Here is a 26283-nt window from a genome sequence, read left to right on the forward strand (position 1 = left end):
ATTATGATTGATGAAAAATGATAACTTCAGTTATTGGATATAAACACTATATACATCCAGTGATATCCAATAAAAAACAGAAATGGATTCCCGATGATAGGGTGCGTAACCTATTACATCGTAATCTATCCTTTGCTCAATATTTTCCCCATTAGTAATTCGTATGAAGAGTTCACGTGCTTCAAGCGTTTCTTCACAAAGTCCAAGTCGAAAAACAAACTGTTTAGAGATAAGTTATCGTTGTTTAATCCTTTCCATTTCAGTTAGCAGCCAAGTAACTTATGCTTTAGGCCAGAGAGAACTATAAAGCTCGCCCTAAAACCTGTTTTACTTTGCTGAGTAAATTAAAAGTTACGGCTCCCGTCCGAGTTTAGCCTCTTTTGCGTGAATCTGCTGGAATAAAACCCTTTTAGCTTTTTACAAACCTCTGAAACAGAAATGCGCTTGGATTATCTTTGTTGGATTATTTTTAATAGCTTTTAAAAACAATCAAACAGATGTTTTGGTAATAATTTACTTATTTTGCAATTTGACATGAAATTATGTGTTGAGACAAATGTATTTATTTTGGTTCTTAATTTTTAAAGTACTGTTTGAAAACACAAATTGCTACTATAATATCAAGTATGTCAGTCTTTTTAGATTAAACTTATTCCTATAAAGAGAAAAAGAATAATTTAGAATTAGAATAATTCAGAAGTTTAACTGTCTTCATTAATTCCCTTTCCAAGATTATAAATTTAGCCTTTTGTAACAAGTTAAATTCTGGCTTTACGTTTATTATGTAATTTGTATTTTCACACATTGTACAATCATTCTTCATTTCATTCATTCTATACATACATATAATTCTATCTTCTGTCTCAAGCAGCCCTCTCTAATTCACTTCAGGGCTTTTCCTGAAAGATCTTTAAAGTTGCGGTTTTATTTTAAAATCGTAACATGAAATAAGAAGTTCGCTAAAAATTAGATAACCACGTGACATCTATTTCCAAGGCAATTTGTTTGCAACTGTCCAAGGTTATGTCTATAATGGTTTTTGTCTGTACATCTTGAAAAATGCAGATTTGATATGTAAATAACTGCTAATCGTTGTAAATAAGATTTCATCTCACAACAACATCGCCGTCCGACAAACGGATTACTGCTAGTCATCATTAAAAATGTAAATGTTTATTATAGTGTATGTTTTTTTAGAAGAATTGAAATAAATTAACACTGCCGAATTATTAGCTTAAGATGGTCCATTTTGTAATGTTATAAAGATTATTAAAATCTATTTAACAGTTAAGTATAGAACACAGTCATGAGAAGAAACGATTATTTTTTTATTCTTTTACGGAATAACGTAAAATATACCATTATTTTATAGTTAATACTGTCGTGGCTCCGCACCTACGCCCAAATCACTGTGTTACTTGAATATTGATTATAGTAGAACAATTAACTCTGGACAGAATCAACATGTTTCCGAATTTCGTACAAAATAAAATAACGAATAAGATTAGTCACGATCACGACAATCGAAGTAGCAAATTCAAAAATATGTTAATTATAAATAGTGGAATACAAATAAATAAAAGGATAACTAAAAATTCGTGTATAACCTATTATCAATAATAATATCGTCCGTACAATGTAAAATAATAAATTAGTACGGCAAAGTCAAGCGGATAGTGGAACGAAATTCTTATGAGGTAGTTAGTGGTGATAGCATTAAATTGTTTAAAGGATTGTTCTCACTAAAACATGAATAGGCTACAAAGAAAAAGTGAAGAAGATAAGAATATTACAGTTCGGATTCGATTCTAAAATAGATTGTTTTGCAAGTAGATAATTGCTATGATGAAACAGTAAATGTTTTTAATTCAAGGGTTCATAAGAACTACGTTGTTATGAAATGTAGCAGTAATAAAGGTGATGAAAATAATAATAATAATAATCGTGAAGATGAAATAACAGGATGGTAACGCGACTCAAAACATGTATTAAAGTTTACAGCACAATTCAGAGAACAAGTAAGAACATTTAACGTAAAAGGGTTAAAGGAACTTTGATTTAGCATGTTATGTAATGTTATGTTTAAACTTTTTATATTTAGTGTCGTCGAGGCAATATTGAGAAAGTTAAACTTTCTGGAGATTGGACAAACCACAAAAACATGTTTTCAGACAGAATATTTCGAGTAAGTTTAGATCGTTTGTTCATATAGTACCATTTGATAAATATAGCCACCATCCTTTTGTTTACGTTCAATATTTTATTTGATAAACTTTTGTCCTTTGGCACACAATTATGTCTTATTTATTACGTATTTATAAAAGATACTTTTATAAAAGGTCGTACAGTGGTCGAAAACTCGACCAAAAATAAGAAATGTACAGACTTCTCAATTTTCACCCCACGCTGTAAATAAACATGTGATTGGAATTTGATTAATTTGTTTTGATTTTCTGTTAATGTTTTGTTGTTATTTCGTCACCAGCATGACAACCCATATGGCTCATGCTTTTTTTAATTTATTTTTCGTTTTTATTTTTGAGCCCATTTTAATTTATAAATGATCTTTCTAACCATATGCGTAGATTTCCCCTGCGATGCACAGGAGCTGAGAAAAAGTTTTCAAGAAACATGTGTGCCTATTAATATATATAGATTTGAAGAAATTCACTGCCATCTTTAACCATATGTAGGAAAGAGCGATTTGTATAACCTAACTATATTAGTTACAGCCATGAAAACTAAATCTCAGTAGGTAAAAGTAAATACAATTTACCAAAATTATATCCTCGGCGAGGCAGAAGTTTTTGAATATTTTACCTCATTAGTTTTTGCGAGTTTATTTGACAGTGTTAGTAACAATCATGAACTCCCACATAGTAACAAGCTTTCACACCAAGCTTCCTGTTACATGGTTTCAGTTTCAATAGAAGTTATACTGGAACTATACATCACATTAGTGTGAGTTAAACCACCGAAACAATTGTGAACCTGAGCCACATATGAGTTGAGACTTTGTTATCCATTACAGTTTACGGCGAACTTTCGGGTCCAAATTATTTGTTGATAAATGTCACCGCTAAACATTATTGTTTTATATTAAATCTCACACTTAGTTTCAAGCTTTAACAAACAACAAAATGAAGTAACGAGCAATTTTAAGAATTTGTCTGTACAAACGTGAACTAATCATTGGATTAATCCACATAAATAAATGTAAAACCATAGATAAAACATACTCCCATTGTAAATTGTAAAGTAGACTTCTTATCTCATTGTATATTTTGAAGCTCGCTTTTCGTGTCTAGTTCATGTACGTCAACACTGATCGCTAGTGTCGACGAACTTTTGTTTCAATTATGTTAGGGTTAATTCAATGTGCTTTACTGTTCGGTAATATAACTGGGGGACGAGTTATTCTTAATGATTAGGTCGTATTATAACGATCCTTGACCTTGACTAAACGAGGTTTTAAATTACTGAAATAACAAGAAACGAACTGTTAACAAAACACAACTTCTACATTGCAACGTACAGAACTAACAAAATTGGCTTCAGCTGTGTTGGTTAGTTAATGATTTAATCTATTGATCGGTGTAGCCTATTTAAATAATATGCTACGAAGGACATGTGATAGCAAATGGTTCTATTGTTTGTATATGTATGCAAATAAATGAATCACTAGATAATTCCTTAAAAGCAATATTATTGCGCTCAATGCAACACAAGAACATGTGGGAACAAGTGATTTTATTTATAAAATGTATACTCACATGAACAAATCATTGGAATAATCCGGAGGGCAACAGTAATATTTTCCATGCAAATTATAAATAAGGCTAAAGGTATTTTAACGTAGAAACAAAGTGTTATATTTGTATCCACGCAAATGAAGAAATCATAAGTCAATATCTGAAAAACAATACAATAAAAGCTTTTACCCTAAACAAGCGTTATGCTTAAAAAAATATTGGTACAAGTGATTTCCTGTTTCTATCCGTACGTACACGAACAAATCACAGCCTAACCCTGTGAAGCAACAGTAATATGTTCCATGTAACTCAATAAGAGCTGTTATGCAAATGAAAGTGCGACCGTTTTGGCCTCAACAGACCCATGTTTTCTAATGCTGATTTAAACCCGGGGCGGAGCACAGTAAGGAACGGCGCTGACTCCCGATCCCCATTAACTCTTATCTATCCCCTAAATGTTCTTATCAGCTGGAAACCTTTTGCTTGCAAATTTAATGGTTATCCCATGGGCTTACTTTTATTCGTTGATTATACGTTTGAAATGTGCTGAAGACATTAAAGTAGAATGATTAGAAAAGGCAATGAGGGTTTTTACAAAAAAGTTTTTTTTTTATTAAAAGGTTAGTTTGACGGAATTTCATTAATTTGTGTTCATTAAGAGTCATCACTTAAGTCACCACTGTTAAGTTATGGATAAAGTATGTAACAGTTCTTAGCAACTACAGAAAATAACAGTATCGGATGAAACATTTGATCACGACAACTAATGTGATCAACATCAATCAATTAATCAATCAATTCATTTATTGAAATGGGGACGGTGGGTCTCTAGGTGCGCATTATAACCCAAATTTGAATTAAGGATGAGTGTACAATGGTTGTGATGATCTGAATAGCTTGTTTACTGACTATCAGCTGTTTCATCAGTCAGGATCATTTATTTAAATCCCAATGATCAGGGACAGCTGGGTCCAGTATCAAACCATCAATAAGTTCCTTCTTTTCTCAGGATCGAACCGGCGACGTTTTTGTTTGTTAGGCGAACACTATAACTACCACTATAAACCACCAATTATGGACAACAGATGTAAGACAAAGACTCTCCCAGCCTTTACTCAGTGAAAATAAATAAAATTTCTACACCTTTCAGAATAACATAAGTTAGTTGAGGTAACCAGAAAACAGTACATATTATGCATAGTTTTACAACAATTGTTTAAATAACTTTGCCACAATACTTAAGTAAAAAACGTGATTTAACACAAAGGTAGTCAAACATCTTACAATCACAACGACCAGCATAGGTAGCATACCTAGCCAGCTTACCACATACAATATGTATCATACAACTATTGCACACATCGTGCTGATACTAACATGACTAAACCGTTGTACATATCAGTAACAAGATAACACAGCGATAATACGTTCAGCCTACTTACACCCAACACTTGATGAATCACTGACGTTTTACACCAACAGGTTGAAATTGCATAATTTACAATTGAATCGTAACGTGTAAAGCAATTCTTTTCCTTTTCTTAATGCAGAGAAAATAAATTCAAAACTAAATTTAAACCCCTGACCAATTGACAAATACCAAACTTTATAATTCAAATTTATCTCCTGGAAAAAATAGACTATAGATATCGCAGGACTATTTTATTTATTCCTTACCATGTGCTAGCGGATAAAACATACACTACTTCTACTATGTAACAACAATATTCAGAACGTAATTTCCTGTATGAAATAAAGTAAGTTGCCTTTTGAAAGTATCATAGCTACAACAATCTTAGACAGTTTTACAATTATGTTAAAACGTTACTAAATAATTTACTGAAAACACATTTGCACAATTGAAAACCATGATGTGTGGTTTCAGCCAACAGACGTTTGTTTTTGCAAAGGTAGAAAGACGACGCAAGTTTAATTAAATGATAATCCCAATCCATCATCGTCACTTTTAATCATCGGCAAATCGATCAGTCAAGAAGTCCAGTGATGGCGCTGTCACATGTATAGCGGACGTATCCTACAGTTGAGTGGCATATAACATATATGGATTGGCGCTTAACACATACAGTATTATCCATTAACTTTGGGATAATAGGAAAGGCTGAACCAGCTGAAACCATTTATTTTTAGAATAAAATCTGATTAAATGAGACGCTCACACAGTATACCTACTGTCGACATTTTATTTTCTCTCTTAACTGTGTATAACCTTTTCACATTAATATAACCTATCGTCCTGTAATCCAGCTATTTGGAGGTCACGAATTGTAGATATTTATAGCTTATAGGCATGCACTGTGGATGCGATACTCCCTGGTGTGGATTAACGTCAGCACTAGTGAGTACCACGACTATCCGCATTACTATCCTGATCGACATCGAAAAAAGATTTTAATTTGTTTAAGTAACAAAATCTTCCAAAGCTAACGTAACATAACCTAACCTAAAACATAGTCCACCCTTAAGTTAGGTATAATACCAAAGTACCGTAAAGTTATTCACAGCAATACAATCTGTCGGTGGATCAACTAAACAAATTTCATTTTAATTTAGAAATTACTAAAAATTAAACATATGAATGGAATGTCTACTTAACTGTGTGGTCAAAGATTAAAAATTGTGTAAAATGTGAACGATGTATAAATATCAGGTCGTAAAGATTTCTACTTATTTAAACTATTTTAGACGGATAAATAAAAATTTTCTTACACTTACACAGTTGACCAATCTCTTTATTCCAAAATTAACAATAACATGACAATGAAGTGAGTCGAAGGGTGTAACACAACTCCTATATTGTACGAAGGGTGTAACACAACTCCTATATTGTACGAAGGGTGTAACACAACTCCTATATTATACGAAGGGTGTAACACAACTACTATGTTGTACGAAGGGTGTAACACAACTACTATATTGTACGAAGGGTGTAACACAACTACTATATTGTACGAAGGGTGTAACACAACTACTATGTTGTACGAAGGGTGTAACACAACTACTATATTGTACGAAGGGTGTAACACAACTACTATGTTGTACGAAGGGTGTAACACAACTACTATGTTGTACGAAGGGTGTAACACAACTACTATATTGTACGAAGGGTGTAACACAACTACTATGTTGTACGAAGGGTGTAACACAACTACTATGTTGTACGAAGGGTGTAACACAACTACTATGTTGTACGAAGGGTGTAACACAACTACTATGTTGTACGAAGGGTGTAACACAACTACTATGTTGTACGAAGGGTGTAACACAACTACTATGTTGTACGAAGGGTGTAACACAACTACTATGTTGTACGAAGGGTGTAACACAACTACTATATTGTACGAAGGGTGTAACACAACTACTATGTTGTACGAAGGGTGTAACACAACTACTATGTTGTACGAAGGGTGTAACACAACTACTATGTTGTACGAAGGGTGTAACACAACTACTATGTTGTACGAAGGGTGTAACACAACTACTATATTGTACGAAGGGTGTAACACAACTACTATGTTGTACGAAGGCTGTAACACAACTACTATATTGTACGAAGGGTGTAACACAACTACTATATTGTACGAAGGGTGTAACACAACTACTATATTGTACGAAGGGTGTAACACAACTACTATATTGTACGAAGGGTGTAACACAACTACTATATTGTACGACGGCAGAGAGAGTCACGCTATGCTAAGTACATTTTAATAAAGGCTTTCTACACTGAAATTACTAGGCTTAGTGTAACTACCATTCGGTAACCTTAATGTCAAGTGAACTCTAAATATGCAAAACAAAAGCTTTTTTTTAAATAACTCTTTTATTTTAGAAGTATTAGGTTCGAGACCAGCTATTAATATCAAATATTTAAATTTGTTGTAATCTCAAATCCATTAAACTTCTAAATTAGAGGTTATTTTACCTTGATTTCGTCTAGTGTTCTTTTTTACGTTATTAAGGGTGGATGACTATCATTTCTGTGTAACCTCTTAGTCTCTTAATCAGTTGTTGATGATACCTTACAAAAACATTGTTTAGATATATTAGATGTATTTGTTGGAGATCAATATCAATATCCCATGAATTGGGGACGCCACCTAGGTGCGTATTTTAAGCCATGAGTGAAGGATGAGTGTAGAATGGAGTGTGATGCCTTGTGTAGTGTAGCTTTGTTACTATGACCAGCTGTTTCATTATCCAGGCCCATGTTCTAATCATGAACAGCTTGGTCTAGTTTCGAATCATAAAAACGCTACTATCCTTTCTAAGGATCGAACCGGCGACCCAATGATTACTAGGCGAGCACTATAACCACTGAGCTACCCAGTTAACAATACCTAGGTTTGGACAGTATTTTTGCAAAGAGTAAAAATGCCAACGGCATTGCAAAACATAGTATGTAACATATTGCGTTTGTAAACTAAAACAGTTGCTTTTACAGCACAAAAATATCGCTAACCATTAAACTTTTTAATCAGTCGCGTGTAACTTGCAGCGTTTTAAGTTACAAGCTAAGGTAATTCCAAGATATAAAGCTGAGGGCATATGCAAATACAAAGCTTGTAAATCTGCCAAGAGCAAACGCTGTTTACTTTGAAACAGGATTAAAGTTTATCCTCGGCGCTAAGATAACGACGCATCAATAAATTTAAGCTTGTTTTCGTCAGTCGTTTCCCAACTCATTCATCGTTCCCAACTCCTGACATTTGAAAAATTATCAATAACAGGGTTGAAAATAAGTTATATATGAAACGTAGCAGGAAATACTGGGATGTAAGGAATCTTCACTACGACCCTGATCCTGATTCAATCCAAGATTTACTTGTCTTTGTATTTGGATGTTTGTAGTAAATTTAACTTGGAATTTACTTAACCCTTGTTTTCTCAACGTTTACTTTATTTCCTAAATCCTTTTCATGGATAGTGTAGAGTTGGTGTTGGGATACAAATTCAAATATTGAACTTTATTTAACTATTCCATTCATTAGTGGAATTAATTTAAAAATATAACTAAATTGTTTTATGCACAATACAATTTTCCTAGAAGTATTTTTTTAAACCTCACCAACGCTAAAAACTTAAGGACAATGAACAAACTTATAAGAAGATTTAAGGCGTTCTGATATCAACAATAGTCCAAAGGAAAACTTGCTAAGTTAGTAAACTTAAGAGGAAAAGGATATTGTAGGCTTTCAACTAAATCCATTTTGAAATTAGATTTCTTGTTACAGTTTATTAGTAAACTATTTTATGCAAACGAATAAATTAAATGAGGTATGAAATGACTTGCAATAAGGTAAATCGTAATAAATACTTCTGTCTTCCTACTGTGTACAAAAATTTTTTCATACAACATAGCCACTAATGGGGTAACGTGGTGCAGTACATAATCTAATATATAAAAGGCAAAGCCCTCACTGACTCACTCACTCATCACTTATTCTCCCACTTCCCATTTACCTAGGAGGCTGAAATTTGGTACAGTGATTCTTTAGGCATTAAATAGGAAAACTAAGTTGTTTTTATTCTGATCGGACTCTCGGGCTCCGCCCCAGTGGCTCTGGAGTTTCCCATGTTAACCTTATGAGTACTCATATTTAAATGGAATTAATGAATCTTAACGGCTGTTTCAATTAAACAAGTTGGTTCTGTTCTATGATGTTCAATAGCATTAAAGTTACAAGGATTACCAACAGGGTGCAGCACAGGGCCGGTTTAACCCATACGCGAACTACGCGGCCGCATATGGCGCCACGAAAAGATGGCGCCAAGGGAACAATTTTTTTTTTACTGAACAACGTAATTTTGTTTATTTTTGCTCAGAGTCCAAGTATTCAAAGCACCACAATAAAGGCATTTATTCTGTTTGTACCAACAGCACTTGAAAAATGTGTATATTTGTACAGCACTACAACTCAAGGGCTCAAGGCTCAATGCCATTTAATTGCAGTTTCGATTTAAAGTGAGCTGACGCTCGGCAGTCGGCAGCGTACAGCCATTGACTATGAATCCTTAAGGATTCATAGTCAATGGTACAGCGCCAGCGCGGCACCTGTGGGTTTCATTTCACGACTCCATGCTCGAGATAAGCAAGCGCGCAGCGCCACTTGTCACAACAAGAAACATCCCCCTCCTTTCACTCCCTTCTGCCTCTGATACTAGAGCAGAGCATTACGTTGGGTTGCACTCTTTTAGTTGTTTACGTAGGCCTATACCGTATCGGTATCGTATTGGCATTGTTTTGATGATTCATGATTAATAAGTGACTGATTACAAGTGTTAAGTTTAATTTATAATTAGCACATTTATGAAGAAAGTATAAACTGAATGAATGAGTAAAACATCTTGCGAGCCTATACTAAGAAAACATTGGCTGAAAAAGAGACCGTCTGGCACTTATTATTGAAAGCGTAAGGTGAATTTGGAAGATGAAGATAAAAAACAAGCCAGATCAAAGAGTAGATTTTTGTAGAAATCATCTGGTGACCAGTCCAGTCAGCCCAAAGAAGTCGCAATAGAAGACGGCAATGACGTAGGTATTTATTTATTTATTTTCCAAGGAAAGATTAAAACAAGCAGCTGATCACAAACGGCAACCATTACGTCATTGCCGTCTTCTATCGTGACGTCATGCTTGACGAGCATTACGGCCTGTTTTTAGTGTGGCCTTGGTTTTGCTAAAGTTTATATGATGAGTAAAAGTGTATAAATGTAAAATTTCTGCGAATAATAAACACTCTTTTATTGCAAGTATTCTTCTACCTAAACTTATAAAAACGTTCTTCCAAAATGATTGGGAAAAATTCACAAATACGGTTAAGTTATTATGTTCGTGGGTTGAGGGGGGGGGGTGGGGGGAATTCTAAAAGTGGCGCTGATTTGGGTGTTCGCTTAGCTCTGAAAAATTCCTAGAACCGGCCCTGGTGCAGCACTATTATTTCTTTTGCATATATGACAACAGCTAATTTGCAACCAAAAGGTGAGTGAGCGTAGCGAACGAACTTCAACCTGGAGGCAAGTTAGCGTAGCGAACGAGCTAACCTGAAGGCAAGTGAGCGCAGCGAACGAGCTCCAACCTAAAGGTGAGTGAGCGTAGCGAACGAACTTCAACCAGGACGTGATTGAGCCATGCGAACAAGTTCACTTAAGAAGTTAAACGGGGCGAAGCCCGCGGGTACAGCTAGTACTCTATACATTAATCTACAGATTAGTTTCAAATATTCTGCAAAATGTGAATATTTTTATTCATTCTGTATATTATTATCATAGTCTGCAAAACGCCTCTACAACAGAAATAAATATACACATATTTTTGCTCGATTGACAACTCATAATAAAATTAAAAATGTAGATTTCAATTAAAGAGTGACGCACGTACAAAAATCCAAATGAGGAACAAAGTGACCAAAATGCCTCTAAATAAAGCCATATATAAACATATATTTATCAATACATCATTGTTTTGAAATTAACAAGTAACAGAAAAAAAGGGGAAAATAGTTTCAGGAAACAAGTCAGTGATTACGTTAAGCTTAGATACAACAAGATAATCGCTGCTCCAGGAATCAGCGATTCTGGCGAGAGTAAAATCAAGGACTTCTTGACTGTACCTAATATGGCTTAGTAAACTAATTGAGTGTCTTGAGAACTACCCAACGTTACCCAACATACACCTCGATTATACATCCATGATTCAACATCAAATAAATTCGACATAAATATTAATTATTTGACGACATAAAGTGTTAAAACTTTACTTTGTTGGTCATATGTTCAGATTATTTAGGAATTAACAACACGAAATAGCGAATAAAGCCAAATTTACTGGAAGAAGTTTGCAGCTTAAAAATACAAGAATAATAAGATACGATAAGAATTGCTTTTGAAGAAGGCCTAATTACAGTGTTTGCGAAGAACAAGGTACTTAAGAACTTAGATTTGGCCAAATAACGGATAATTACAAGGAGGTTACAACTCGATAGATGGGAAGCTTGATAGGTGCGTGACCCAAGCCTGGAGGAAGACACGAGACCTACAGTAGATAGCGTGCTACTTGTAAAGCAAGGCATAAAAGTGGCATTACCTGCAGTAAATAGGAACCCTCTAGTATGCCTACTAATTCGGTTAAAGTACGCTTTTGTCTGCTGCGGAACTTTGTATATCGCTTACTGTCGATAAACCGTCACACTCGGTAATCCGACGTTGCTTAGAGTATCGTAATTTGTTTGTATTGTAAAGGAACCTCGCGTGTTTCTAGTCACGATCCCTAGTTCGATTTCGCGATCTTAACAGTAAAAAGTGGTTATTATTGTGTAGAATAAGATACACAACATGTGTAGCCACATTTGTAGAATAACTTATGCTTTATTGGATTTTTTGACAGTTTAATCACCTGACATTTTGAGAAGTTTAACTTATTTTATACAGCTACGGCTAACAGAATTTATAATTTTGATTATAGGCTACTTCGCGATATTCTGACCTATGAGATGAAGCTGTACGAGAGTGTATTAGACGAAATCAAACAGGCTTTTGTGCTCAATATTAATCTTACACTACGATACCGATTAATTTGATTGCTTAATTATTCCAGATTCAAAATTTAAACTTAGTATTTTTTCGAATCAAGATCTTATCAAGAGAATCAGACACCTTATTGGTCCCATAACTGTTGGATTATACAGAGTCATTTGTATTAGTTTCTATAAAGACTGCATAAGTTAATTGATAAAAAAGTGATTTAAATTTAAACTTAATGTAAATATTGTCGATTAGATGTGTAAATAGTGTTAGGAAAATCACAAATGGCAAAGTTACTAGCTGCATTGGCAAAAGCAATCACTACTTTAGTAATGATTAACCGCGTTTGTCATTTTATGAAGGGTCGCGGTTAAACTAGTGACATTATTTAATGCAACTGATTGTTAAAGTGTGACGAATCCAACAGTAGGGACACCAATAGTTGGCAACCTTTTTAGAAATAGTGACAATGCTCGAAAAGTAAGTATATTACTATAAAAAATTCACCAATTTGTAGCTATCTGAATTAAATGCACATTAAGATATAAAACAAAAGCGAAAATATTGGTTCGTATAGGTATTGAAAGTAGTATGATAGGAAATTAATATGGCAGAAGTATTTAAATTATAATAATGAATACAATTATAAGTCTCAGACATAAAACAAGGTTTTTACGTTTATAATGAACGTATGGATTTTCTTAGGATTTATAAAAGAAGTCACCATGAAAAAGCTTAACATCCTCTTTCAAATTACAATTTTAATAAATTCATATTATTTGAAATAATAATTTCTTAAGTAAGGCAAAAGATTTTAAATTAAATTTATATGTAAGGAATACTTTATGCGATCAAGAGAAAAATACTTTTAACTTATAACGGGTGGAAATAAATGAATACTTATAACACTTTTTAGATGAATCAGTACGGTTAATACCTCCACTTAATACCTCAAATTTGTACTGTAAATAAACTAAAGTGGTTCTCGTATGTGTAAGAAAACTTTAGTAACAAAAAATTAACCACAGATTTTACTACATCCCATCACGAAATACGACTAAATCAAACAGTGGAAGTAGACCATTCAACAGACGGTCATTCAATCTGTACTGGCCTCAGAGGTTCGTGCGCCGTCTGGCCATGATTCATTATTCACACAGGTAAAGTATGGCCATAATGGCTGCTACGTGACTGAGGTATACAATGACTGACTTTGATACGTACGAGTGGATGTGTTGGCCTGCCGCATATCTAAGCTATTACATAAACATATGCGAATGCACAATAAGCTATGCTGCACATGCCTAGCTTGAGAGTCATTAGCTCTCATTAGCTAGAGTCATTACCTCCATAACCAATCAATTAAATACATGCGTACAGAATTATAAATATATTTAGAACGGTAACATCTGTTTAAACATAAACGAATTCTTAATTTCAATGTGGCACCAATGACTATGGTTTAGAATGGTAGGAATGCATTTCGACAAAACCGATATCCAATAAGAAAACTAATGTTGAAATGTATTATGTATTTTACAGTTTATGTGATGTTTTCTGTTAAATTTTTGAGTTAACATGATCTGAGTTGGAAATAGTACTAAAACTGATGAAAACATAGGCCGTACATAATTAGTTGTAATTAAGTAGATTTATTTGGGATCTAATCAGATCTAATCTAGAAAAAAGAAACATTTTTGAATGTACTCCAGACGAAATATTTAAACTCTTTTTAGGGAAAAGCGGTCAAAACGACTCCCATATTTTGGTTTGAATACTTGGAATCGAACCCGTTATCCTCGCACCAGAGTTTAATTTGATAAAAACTTGATTACCCGCACAAGTATGATGATTTTACTAAAGGTGTTAGAACAAATTTGCTAAAATGTGATCATTGTCTTTTATCGTAATAACATAGTAAAGGTAGACTTGTGAGGAAATTTCTCGCATTGGATAATGTAAGGCGGAAAATAACATTACGTAGCTACTGTACTTTAAAAGCCATTTTTAAACTTGATATTACAGGTAAACATTCCTGTAAGATTTTAGATGGCGGAAAATCACTTTGCGCATAATGTTAAAGGACTAATTAAAAAGTTTAAATTTACTTCGCTATAAAAAGAACAATGTAAGTAATTATCAGTCCATCACGGGTTTCTCGCGACCCGGACTTTGTCAATCACTCAACTTTAAACAAGTTACAACCCAGTTTTTCTTATTCAAATATACATTCAAGTTTATTTTTTATATCGATAGAAATTTGTTTTTAAATGCATGAATAATTTCTCACGCTTCTTAATTGTACTGTTAGAAATTCAAAGCTCTCAATATATTTTAAAAGTGGTTAGCAAGCTATAAATTAATTCACAGCTTTCTACTTAATTGAATAATTCAATGTATTTGAAAGTTGAACTTTTCTGTTTATGTGAAAATAACAATAACGATTCATAAATATTACGTATTAAAAACCAGACTGATGTTATGTTCTTTCAACTTCTTTATTTGTGATTTCTTTCAATACTTTGCATTTTTACGAAACGTATTGTTTTTTTGTTTTTTTCATACACTCATCTTTATGAGATCTAGTACGCAGTTTTAAATTAATAACTGAACATAGGTAGCCTACTACTTTGAAAAAAGTGTTATTTAATAAAATACAAAACAAATGAAACACTATATCCTATACACGTTAAATTGTGAAACTATCTACATTTTGTTGTTAATAAAAAAAATAATAAAATGGTTACTACTGCAATTTATAGTATAGTCATTTAACGCCACTACAAATTCAATAAGTGACCCTAGTGATATTGATGCAATAAAATAGCTACTGGCTGTTAATAGCACAATTTTACTTAAACCTAAAAAAAATATATATTCATTACACGTTGTAAATACCTACACAAAATAAGAACTTTTATCCTCATAAAAAAAAATGTGAGCTCGTCAGAAGTCACAAGTAAAAATTCGCTCAACACAGGATGGATGTGCTGAGTCAGAAGTGGAGGGGGTCGTACAGTACAGCCGTCAATTGCCGTTATTGACGAACCTCGCTGGCCGTCAATGTCCGCCATGTTGACGTCTTTGACTTGTAAATTGGGTTACTGATCATCCCTTTTACATACGTCAGCAGCACCCTCATAAATATATCAAAGTGGTAATTTGTTACTGGAAATACGGTACAGGAAATGTGCACTACGGTTTTTATGTAATAACCCATGGTTTCAATACGTATTAAAAATGTTTTTACAATATTTCCGGCTAGCCTTCTGAGTGCCAGCTTATGTTTCATAAATTAAATATGACAGGCAATTAAATTAGTAATTTTCTAAATGGATTATTATTATATTTTTGACTATTAGAGGCAACTCGAAATCTGTGCTTGGGTACTTTTCTTTTACTTTTTTTAGGTAACACTAATACCTAACTTATGTTAGGTAGGATAGTTAACACAACAATATAATCGGTTGTAATTATAGAAGACTGCTTTTATGTGTGTATGTGTATTACTTAGTTCGATTGTGTTTGTGGCAATGGATATTACTGGAGGTAATTTACTTTACAAGGGAATTTAATCAGCAGAGTGTTACCGTGAAGAACAAGGCGGTATGAATTTTAGGTAAATATTTACTGAACAACCACTAACTACGATTTAATGCATTGACAATAGCTAAATGTAAACGAATTTTTAAATAATTCGTTGAAATAACACACATTAATTTAAAGTAGTTAAGGCCTGCTGTTATTGATACTATGGGAGATTTTTTTTAATTAATTTTACTAGTTTTCCTCAAACTTAATGAAAGGTTTAAGGTTGATAGGGTTTAAGAATTATAAACAAAGCATACTCATTGAAACATTTACAATAGTCAAAATCAATTAATGATATCTAAGTGTGTTGCATTATAATATTTTTTACATTCCCCAATGCAACATTTGGTTTTTCCCCTTGACCTGAATATACCATATGTGTATATTTATCATATGTTATTTATCATTCCATTCTGTTTACTTTTTCAACATATTGTTTATCTTGCTCATGTTAGCATAGTGTCTTTTTTATAATTTTTTTTACTTTCCCAATCCAACAATGATATCTAAGTGTGTTGCCTTACATTATTAACACAAGATACGACACATATATAAATTTATAAACTTGAAAATAACAAAAAAATAGTAATTTCAAACTGTCAACATCAAAATGCTATGTTGACAGCTTTAGAAATTGCACTTCTACACACACATCCAAGTGTCAATCAAAGCATAAAATACCCCCGCCGCAGCAAACCTGCAGACTAAGCGAATTTCCATTGACCTGATTGGATTTACACTAAAATGCCTCCATAAAAATAGCACATTTATTTTCTATTTAAATAGAATTAGTTTAACAAGTACCTTAGGTTTGCTGCAACAGGGAGGGTAAAAAAGATTTGTTTATAAAATGATAATAGTTTAGTAAGAAATAAAAGTATTTTCAAAATCGATCAAAATATGTTCATAAACAAGCAAACTACAACAGTTGACTTATTCTCTATAAGAATAACATGGGAATTTTAAAATTACAATTTTTTTTAATTTTCTCCGTAACAATTAGGCGCATAATAACGCTTCAATATACTAAATTATTTGTTTTTTTAAGCTCTACAAAGTGGTTTAAAAAGAAATTGTGAAATTTTGTGTTTTTAGCGGCAAAAATGGGAAAAACCTATTTTTACCCCATAAAACCCCCCATAAACCCCCGTTCCCATAGTCCGATCATGCTGGTTCGCGAACTCATTCAAGTTTATCCCGCCTTACACCTTCAAACCAAATTTTATCAAAATCGTACAAAAATTACTCAAGTTATCGTGCGGATGGACATATATATATATATATATATATATATATACAGGGTGAGTTTTAATTGTCCCCCCCCCCAACTTTTTTCTACATTTTTTCAAATATCAATCCCAGACCACTTCCAAACATTGTTGGGTACTAAGTACTTCATTTTGACAAGGTGGTCATTTCCGGCCGCCATCTTGGATCCGCCATATTGGATGCAAAATATTTTTTTCAAATGTAAAGGTGGGGTTGTGACCCATTATTTCGAACTAGATTCTTACCCTCATTACAATGCCACAAACCGTTTTAAAAAATCTTGATCCATTCCAAAGTTATGAGGCCTTTTTAAAACTTTATTTTTAGCCCAATTTAACATTGTGCATTTACAAATTAAGACCATAATCTCAAAATGGTGGTAGATAAAGATAAGTATACACTACCAGTCATTGTCGACCTATTTTCACTTGGTTATGACTGATGTATTTTTTTCGTCCGCCATCTTGGATCCGCCATTTTGAAAATGTGATAAATTATTTTAAATATGAAGGGGGTGTTGTGACCCATCATTTCGAACTACTTTTTTAAGCTGAACTCAATTCCATGATCCGTTTTTCATTTTCATATTTTGATTTTGAAATATTGAGATTTTTAACAAAAGAAATGCAACAGTTCATAAATAAAACTTAATAACAAAAAATGGATTGCGGCATTGAGTTAAGCTTAAAAAAGTAGTTTGAAATGATGGGTCACAACACCCCCTTCATATTTAAAATAATTTATCACATTTTCAAAATGGCGGATCCAAGATGGCGGACGAAAAAAATACATCAGTCATAACCAAGTGAAAATAGGTCGACAATGACTGGTAGTGTATACTTATCTTTATCTACCACCATTTTGAGATTATGGTCTCAGTTTGTAAATGCACAATGTTAAAATGGGCTAAAAATAAAGTTTTAAAAAGGCCTCATAACTTTGGAATGGATCAAGATTTTTTAAAACGGTTTGTGGCATTGTAATGAGGGTAAAAATCTAGTTCGAAATAATGGGTCACAACCCCACCTTTAAATTTGAAAAAAATATTTTACATCCAATATGGCGGATCCAAGATGGCGGCCGGAAATGACCACCTTGTCAAAATGAAGTACTTACTACCCAACAATGTTTGAAAGTGGTCTGGGATTGATATTTGAAAAAATTTAGAAAAAAGTTGGGGGGGGGACAATTAAAACTCACCCTGTATATATATATATATATATATATATATATATATATATAGATAGATATATAAAAATTTGAACGAATGGTGTTTTTGGCCTCTGGGGACATCAAAATGAAAAAGTAAATCGGTCCCGGGCTTAGGTCTTACCATGAGACCTACGGTAATAGCTACTTCCCTATAGGGAAATTCGCTAAAAACTCCCTCACTTTAACTACAGTTTATTGTTTCAGAAATATACAGTTACTCTTCATCATATTATGTTCTATTACATGGCGCAAAATTGTATGAATTGAGCTATTTGTATAGATGTATCTCTATATAATTATATTTTGTAGCATTGTCACCGAATATGAAATACTGGGGTTTGCTGGAATAATTTGATTTAAATTCCTCAATCAGTTTGAAAAAAACAAGAAACCCACCTTTTGACATGCTATTTTTGATGATTACCTCTATTTTACACAGTCATTGTTAACGTTTGAACTCTATTTAAATATGTCGAACAAGAATAAACTAAAGTAAGTTTTATAATTAATTTTAGGTAACCTTATATTTAGCTCATTAAAACTTTAGATAGCTCAAATGAAAAGGTAGGATGTTTTAAAATGTATTAATAAACAGGTAATATGATATATATATATATGTATATATTTACTGTGATACTTACATAATCATTTGCGAGGAATCAGTTTATGTCCTGTAACAAAACAATTTAGTTTAGAAATAAAGTAAATGGTATACCAATTCAATATTTTAATCTTTCAAACCTGTATATACGAGTAACGCCTTCAATGAAACATTTCACCTCTTTTAATATCTATATAAATAAAATTAGAGTTTTGTCTGTACTTTGCTCAGAATTATATACTTTTAGGTTATTTTTACGTTTTATACATTAAAGAAGCAGAAACGAGTCTTATCTCTATTTCTGTCTGTCTGTCTCTCTGTCTGTCTGTCTTTCCCTTTGTCTGTAACACTCAAGATGGCATTTTACGCAATCTTCTCCGTGAAAGCCAGAGTACCTATCAAGATCCAAGGCATTTTAATGTATTCACTGGATTGGCGAGAGTGTCTTTAGTGATTTAAATATAGCCTCACTACTTTGTAAATAAAATTACGGACGTTCAAAAATGCAGTTTTGTGTGATTTTTGTCAAATTTTCGTTCAATTTTTATCACATAATCGTCTATGAAATAACGAACAGCTGTTCGGATCAAGATTATTTGTTCTAGCTGTCAATGATATGTTTACAAATGTTGTTTACAAATACCGCAACCATTTCGAATCACGTTTTGAAAGCAAATCCCAACCAAGTGAGATTAAAAACGTTTTTCTTACATAACGGATTTAATTAATCGCAAGTGCAATAATATAGTCTAATAGTGTAACCGTAAATGAAATTAAATAACTAGACATCGTCCAAATCGGAACCAGAAATTCTTTGAGTATAAAATGTTTCTTGAGTTTTGACAACCAGAAAGAAGACCTTGAATCAGTGTTGTATAGGGCTGGGACACTGAAATTATCGTCGCCAATAGCTTACAAAAAAGGTTTCCACTCATTGACGGCGCTTCAATGGCGGTTGTGTAAAGTGTAAAGTAAAAAATCACAACTGCAGTGGGTGATTGTAACAGAGGTTTAACAGAGGAAGTGCTAAACTCGCTTTTCCAATGTGTCACTTTCTGTTTCTACTCACCGTGTGATGCACTCGCTGGACCATACAGCCAATAGGCCCATAGCTCATATCTTGGGTACGTAAGCCTACATATTTATTCATAACAACCTTTTTGACGACGATCCTTGATACCGGTACTTTTCCATAGAATACATGGCCTACCTACTTAAGAAATATAATTACAAATGACCAAAACCCCAACATTGTGTGATTTTCGTCACATTTCCTTCTAATGTTAATAGATATACTAATCATTGTTTAGAGAATGTGTAATCTATTAAATAACAAAAAGTTGTTTGGGTAAGGTTGTTTTTTTTCCAAACTGACACCGATAAGTTTACGCTACAACTTTTTACGAGAAAATCCAAAAGCAAGAGATCAATAACCTCGGGACTAGATATTAATGTATTTAATTGGTCGGATGTACTATAGTTCTTAGGTAGGTTCTTACTAGGTACTGGTTCTTTTCCTTAGAACCGTTGGTAGCTGCTAGAATCATTTTTACGTAGGTACCAACACATCACTGTAGTTTACAAATTAGTTATCGTTGGTGTTGCACCTTATTTATTAGAGCCGTCCGTATTCAATTTAAAAGATGTCTTAACTCTGTATAAGTTTTGCTTTTTCTGTCTGGATTCCAAATCTTAGCTTACCCGGTATGCTAAGAAAATTATAACCTATTTGAGTAAAACATTTGTTGGGCAAACCATCATGAATTGTTTACGCCTTTATATTGTTTATGTATCAATAGTTCGTGGCCTTTTTTTGGATTGTTGTGTGTATGTCTGTTGGTAACGCATTAATGTCCTTATTTCTCAGTGTTTCACGGAATGGACAAGAGCACCTTCGATACTGAAAATGTCAACCGGAATAAAGTGTTAAATGGTGAGGTTGAGGTAGTACTTTAAATACGTTTAAGTTAACCGATGTGAAAAGTAACTTTCAATTATAGGCCTACTTTAGGGCTACGCTTCATGGATCTATAAAACATTTTTTAGTTTAATCATTGGACATATGGACCATAACGATCCGGGTGACATTTAATTGCGAAGCATTTATTTTGGCTTGAACTGTCAGATACTGTATTTGCGAAGGTTTATATATAATAGTTTTGCCAGCATATCTGCAAATATGCAAACTAACTTCTGTTCTTAAAAGGTTTCAACTGACTACTATAAGATCCCCGTGCGTAGAACGGGCACACAGCTAGTTTTCAGAATAAAATCAGTTAAAATAAAGAGTTTTACGTGTAAGTTAATTCAAAATCGCGATTTTTTTATCCAAACGAAGCTTAGGAATAATGTTAATTTTCATGGATGGAGTTTTGTATCAAACAACCTCAACAAGGATAGAAGATTGCTGCGAATCTATAGACCTGACATCAGAATAAATAATGACTCAAGAGACACAGACGGTGACCAACAACAATACGTTGCTCAGAAGATGCGGCGATGTATAATGTAGCCATTTATTCTGGTCCTAATGTATCCAAGTCTGTCCTGGAGGACAGCAATGATGTGGAAGTCTATAAAATAACTCACTGTGTCAAGTCTTGCATCCGACTGGTACAGTACATGTACGGTTGGTTATATTAAAATGTAAAGATGCATATTTTTGTTAGTGTATATGTCAGTGACATTTTGAAGAGGACATAGTCCTATAACTAGCCTCTGTGCAGTAGGCTGGATTTTTATTTCAGGATTAGTTTTGCCAACAGTGTCACTTGGAGGCTTCTGATTGGCTGTGGGAACATCATTAACCAAACGATACATTAGTGCAATATCGGCCTCGGTGGTCTAGTGGATAGCTTGTCTGACTAATAATCTGAAGGTATCGGTTTCGAAATCCTTCGATAGCACTAACTTTGTGTCTACAATTTTTTCATTGTCAGCAGGTTTGGTTGGTTTGGTTAGGTTATGACAGTTTAATTTTATAATAAAAAAAAACTAAATTGAATTTGAGGCATTTATAATTTTATTTTATGAACAGAACCATTTTTCGATTAAGAAGTAAACGTTCATTCGGTTTTTTTATTATCAGCAACTTTGGTTAGTTTGGTTAAGTTATGACGGTTTAATTTTATAATTAAAACATTTTAAAAATGAACTTAATGCATTTATAATTGTATTTTATGAACAGAACTATTTTTTCGATTAGTAAACCTTCATTATAGTCAATCAGAAGCCTCCAAATGACACTGTTGACAATACTAATCCTAAAATAAAAATTGTGCGTCCAGTAGGGTAGCTCACTGAACTGAAACATAACGAGAAAGAAGAAGAAAATTAAAAACCATACACGCTTTTAAGGGAAAGCTGTCCTAACCAATCTGATCTTTATTTATCCTACATGAGAGGGGTTGGAAAATTCCCTCTAGCATAGTTAGAAGCTTAACACTAGACTGGCAAACCATTTATTGATCAGGTAGCCAAGTTTTTATAGTGCTCGCCTCCAAATCCAGGAGAGATCGTTTCCAGGGTGTGATATTTACAAACCCAGATGCCAATAATTGTCGTTAGGCAAATTTAATAATAATATCCAACAATAAAAGTCGTGGGTATACGAAAAAATCAGCTAGCAAAGAAATAAATAGTAAATTCCAAGTTTGTTTACCTTTTTTATTTAATGTTTTTTACAAAATAAACAGTAAAAAAAACCAGTACGGACATGTTTAATGCGCAAATAATTGTGTAGCGCAATGTAGTTCAATGTAACTAAAATTGAATAAATCAATGTTACATGGTAAGCTAAAATGCAGTTGCTATTGAACATTTCACACTTAATGGACATGCACTTCCATCAAGGGTCTATTTGCAAGTGACTCTATCAAGTGCAGTATACACAAACAACCATCGACACAACGAATGTTTGTTGTTAGTGAACATGTGGCGACAGTAAAACATTTGACACCACTGCTCTATTTGCAAGTGACTCTATCAAGTACTGTATAGGCAAACAATCATTGACACAACGAATGTTTGTTGTTAGTGAACATGTGGCGACAGTAAAACAACTGACATCACTGCTCTATTTGCAAGTGACTCTATCATTATCAAGTACACTCAAGTATAGGCAAATCATTGACACAACGAATGTTTGTTGTTAGTGAACATTTGACAACAGTAAAACAACTGACATCACTGCTCTATTTGCTATTGACTTTCAGTGTACTCAAATGGTATATACTCGCATCATTGACACAACCAACGTGTTTGTTCTATCAGTGATCATGTAGCAATAATACCACAGTTACCGTCACCGATCTGTTTAACATTGGCTTTCTATGAGGTATACTCACACAAACACTAACATAACCAATATTTGTTGTTGTCATGATGGCAACAGTTCATACCCCCTCGCTGAAGTTTTATCGAATAGGCTACACTATTCAAACTATCATTGTCTGTTGTATCAGTATCGTTATGGCAACAGTACAGTATCAACCACCACTGTTGTATTTGCCAGGGTTGTTCCATCGAGTACAATATTCTGCACAATCGTTACTACTAAAAACTATATGACCACACGGTAAAATTATTGCTTATTTTAATGTTTTTCTATCTTTATTGAGAAAACTAAGTCACACAGTGAATACACAACCAACGTCGTTGCGTTAGTGAATATGTAACAACAGTACCACAACTACTATTTCTTCAACGACGATTTATTTTTCACTTGTTCAATTATAGCAGTTAAACATTATTCGACGAATAACAAAATTCCCTATTGATAATTAAATGTATAAGTTTGGGTTATAAAACTAATAAGACAAATGAGTTTTACATAAAATGTAAGTCTCATAATAATTATCTAAGAACTTATTGTATGAGTAAATATCACTAATGTATTGACACAAAACTTGATGACGGCGCTTATTAAAGCTCCCTACATTAATAAGGGCGGCGCTAACGAAGCAGATGACAAGGTTAAAGGAGCAAATGCAGGGGTGGGTAGGTAGTGTACGGGGGTTGGTGGAGACAGCTCCACTGTTATCTTACATCTGACCCTCTTTATCAACCACCAAAGCTTAGAGCTGCCTCGCGTTTCTCTAGGGATTGGGGTGTTTAACACGGCATTATATATACGTGCATTAGTGAAAGTGGTGTAGTTTACTTGATACATTCCGGTGTTATATAGATAAACACACATATGTAGACAAAACCCAATGATTATTTTCACCACACTACGATGTTTTTACAAAGGCTGGAAACTGCCTATTTCTGTCCATGCCAGCTGTCATCGTAAATTTGGGACCGAGCAGGTTTTTGCGGCCCTAAAATCAACTGTTCGCTTATACACTTAAACATTAATTGTATATTGCATAAACTGTATCCATATACATTGCAAAAGACTTTTTTGTTGTCACCTCTGCTAAGCAGCTATTTATTATTATTTTTACTGATTCCTCTAAATTGTTCTTCACATGTCGGCAAAACCTTATTTTTGGCTCTAGGTATGAAATATAATATTACGAATGGTAAGGTGTTACCAGAGCCAAGATCATTGTAGAATTGAGTAATATCATGTGTGCAAGATCAGCTGTGTACTTAGCCAGAACCATTTATTTCCAGATTTAAGTCCGGAAATCAATTTCAGCTTTGTCCGATTTCGAACCTTCAAAATACTTATGTCAGGATTAAACTAGCAGCCTTGTGATTGTTCGAAGAGTTTTACTAAACCACCACAGCAATATTAACCTACCAGCCAGAATACTTATGTCACGAATGTTACAATTCACTAATTAAATTCGAGCCAATTAACTTAAAATCCGTCAAATCCTTCACAGTTTAGGCACCAACACAGGGTGAGTTCTTTTCTGAGAATCCTATTTATTCCTATTTCACGAAACAGTGTAAGGTGGGTGGGTACTGAACCACTAAGTCGATGCAGTATCGCAAAGATCGAAATGTTTGTGATTGGCTGGATTTAAATTGAGCCTCCACAGCCACCTCACACTCTACCCTCTGGACCAGATGCAATCACAAATTTTAAGACTTGTTATAAAAGAAAAAAATCCAGAGATTACATATTATAAGATTTATTTATGCACTAAATCAAACGAACATATAAAGCAATGTAGTAAATATTATTATCATCGGAAATGTGTAATCAATTCATATATATTGAGCAAACTTTTGAATTAAATATTTCACGGTAGACCAACCCCACGTTCAGGCTCTCTGGATTTGCCGGTTGAACGCTTTTACATTAACTCTACCTCACTTAAATATAAAACTTTGACCTCAACACCACGCTACACTTTGCACGCTGTACCATTAACTCGCAATATCACTGATGGGATTATTTTATGTTTTAGTAGTTAATAGCAATCATGTATTGGCAATTATTTGTAGTGTTATTTATAGAAAAAAATATCATAATATAATTATCTTTGTAAAAAAAACTTATAATTTAAGATGAAATCAAGCTTTATTTATTTTTATCAAAATTAATTATAAAACACACGAAGCAATTGATTACTATAGTGAGAATGGGTAAAAAATTAAAGTAGGCTATATTTATTAAATTTTAGGTACGTTTTTCCTCCCAGGTGTGATTGAGACAGTAGGATACATAAACATATATACACTCTTTTTCAAGTTTACATAAGATAAAGCAACGTAAATACATGGTTCTTAAGGTTTTTTACAACTTGAATTATCTTTGGTGGCTATCAGAAAATTTTTATTTTTTTACCAAGCCTAATAATCAATATTTACCATTGTAGTCACCCACAATGACGAAGAAGGAACGTTATATTGCCTGTCCACCATGTCAATATCTTTGACTTGTAAATTAGGGTTCCACTAAATTACGCTGCTGGATTCCCTATCTAGAAACGATCTAATTAAATGCTTCCTAAAAGTTACTAAACATGATGATGAAAGTTACTTTGGACAAAAAGTCAAATAAAGTACCAAAAATAAGTAACCTTTTTTAGGTTACTTGCACCGATTTCTGAAACAATTGTCAGCCTTACACTATACTAACATCTATAATGTATGTTATTCCTGAGGGCTTTAGTGTATGACACTTATTTTAAGCTAGCATAGCCCAAAGTAATGTCTTGATGAGAACAGGCAAACATGTTTCATATTGATTACACGAGTTTCCAAGCAAAAAAAGTACGGTACTTTCCTGTTAAAGTATTCATTATTATCGATGATTTTTTCTCGATAAATCGATAGTAACAAGTTGAAACATATCAGCTGACAACTACGATTAATATTGTTCAGATCAACAAACAATAATGAAATGAAACTGTTAAA

General features: G+C 33.4%; 1 protein-coding gene across 1 annotated transcript in view; it reads right to left on the reverse strand.

Moving 5' to 3' along the window:
• LOC128986920 (leucine-rich repeat-containing protein 24-like) overlaps window positions 1-19037 on the reverse strand; it is a 78817-nt gene extending 59780 nt beyond the window's left edge. The window contains exon 1 of the mRNA XM_054407532.1: window positions 19007-19037. The gene's annotated coding sequence lies outside the window, so the exon portion shown is untranslated. The remainder of the gene's footprint in view (window positions 1-19006) is intronic.
• Between the last annotated feature and the right edge of the window lie 7246 nt (window positions 19038-26283).

This window comes from Macrosteles quadrilineatus, unplaced genomic scaffold (genome assembly GCF_028750875.1).
Source record: "Macrosteles quadrilineatus isolate MER2022 unplaced genomic scaffold, UCM_ALF_1.0 Scaffold_2__2_contigs__length_208266976, whole genome shotgun sequence".
NCBI lineage: Eukaryota > Metazoa > Arthropoda > Insecta > Hemiptera > Cicadellidae > Macrosteles > Macrosteles quadrilineatus.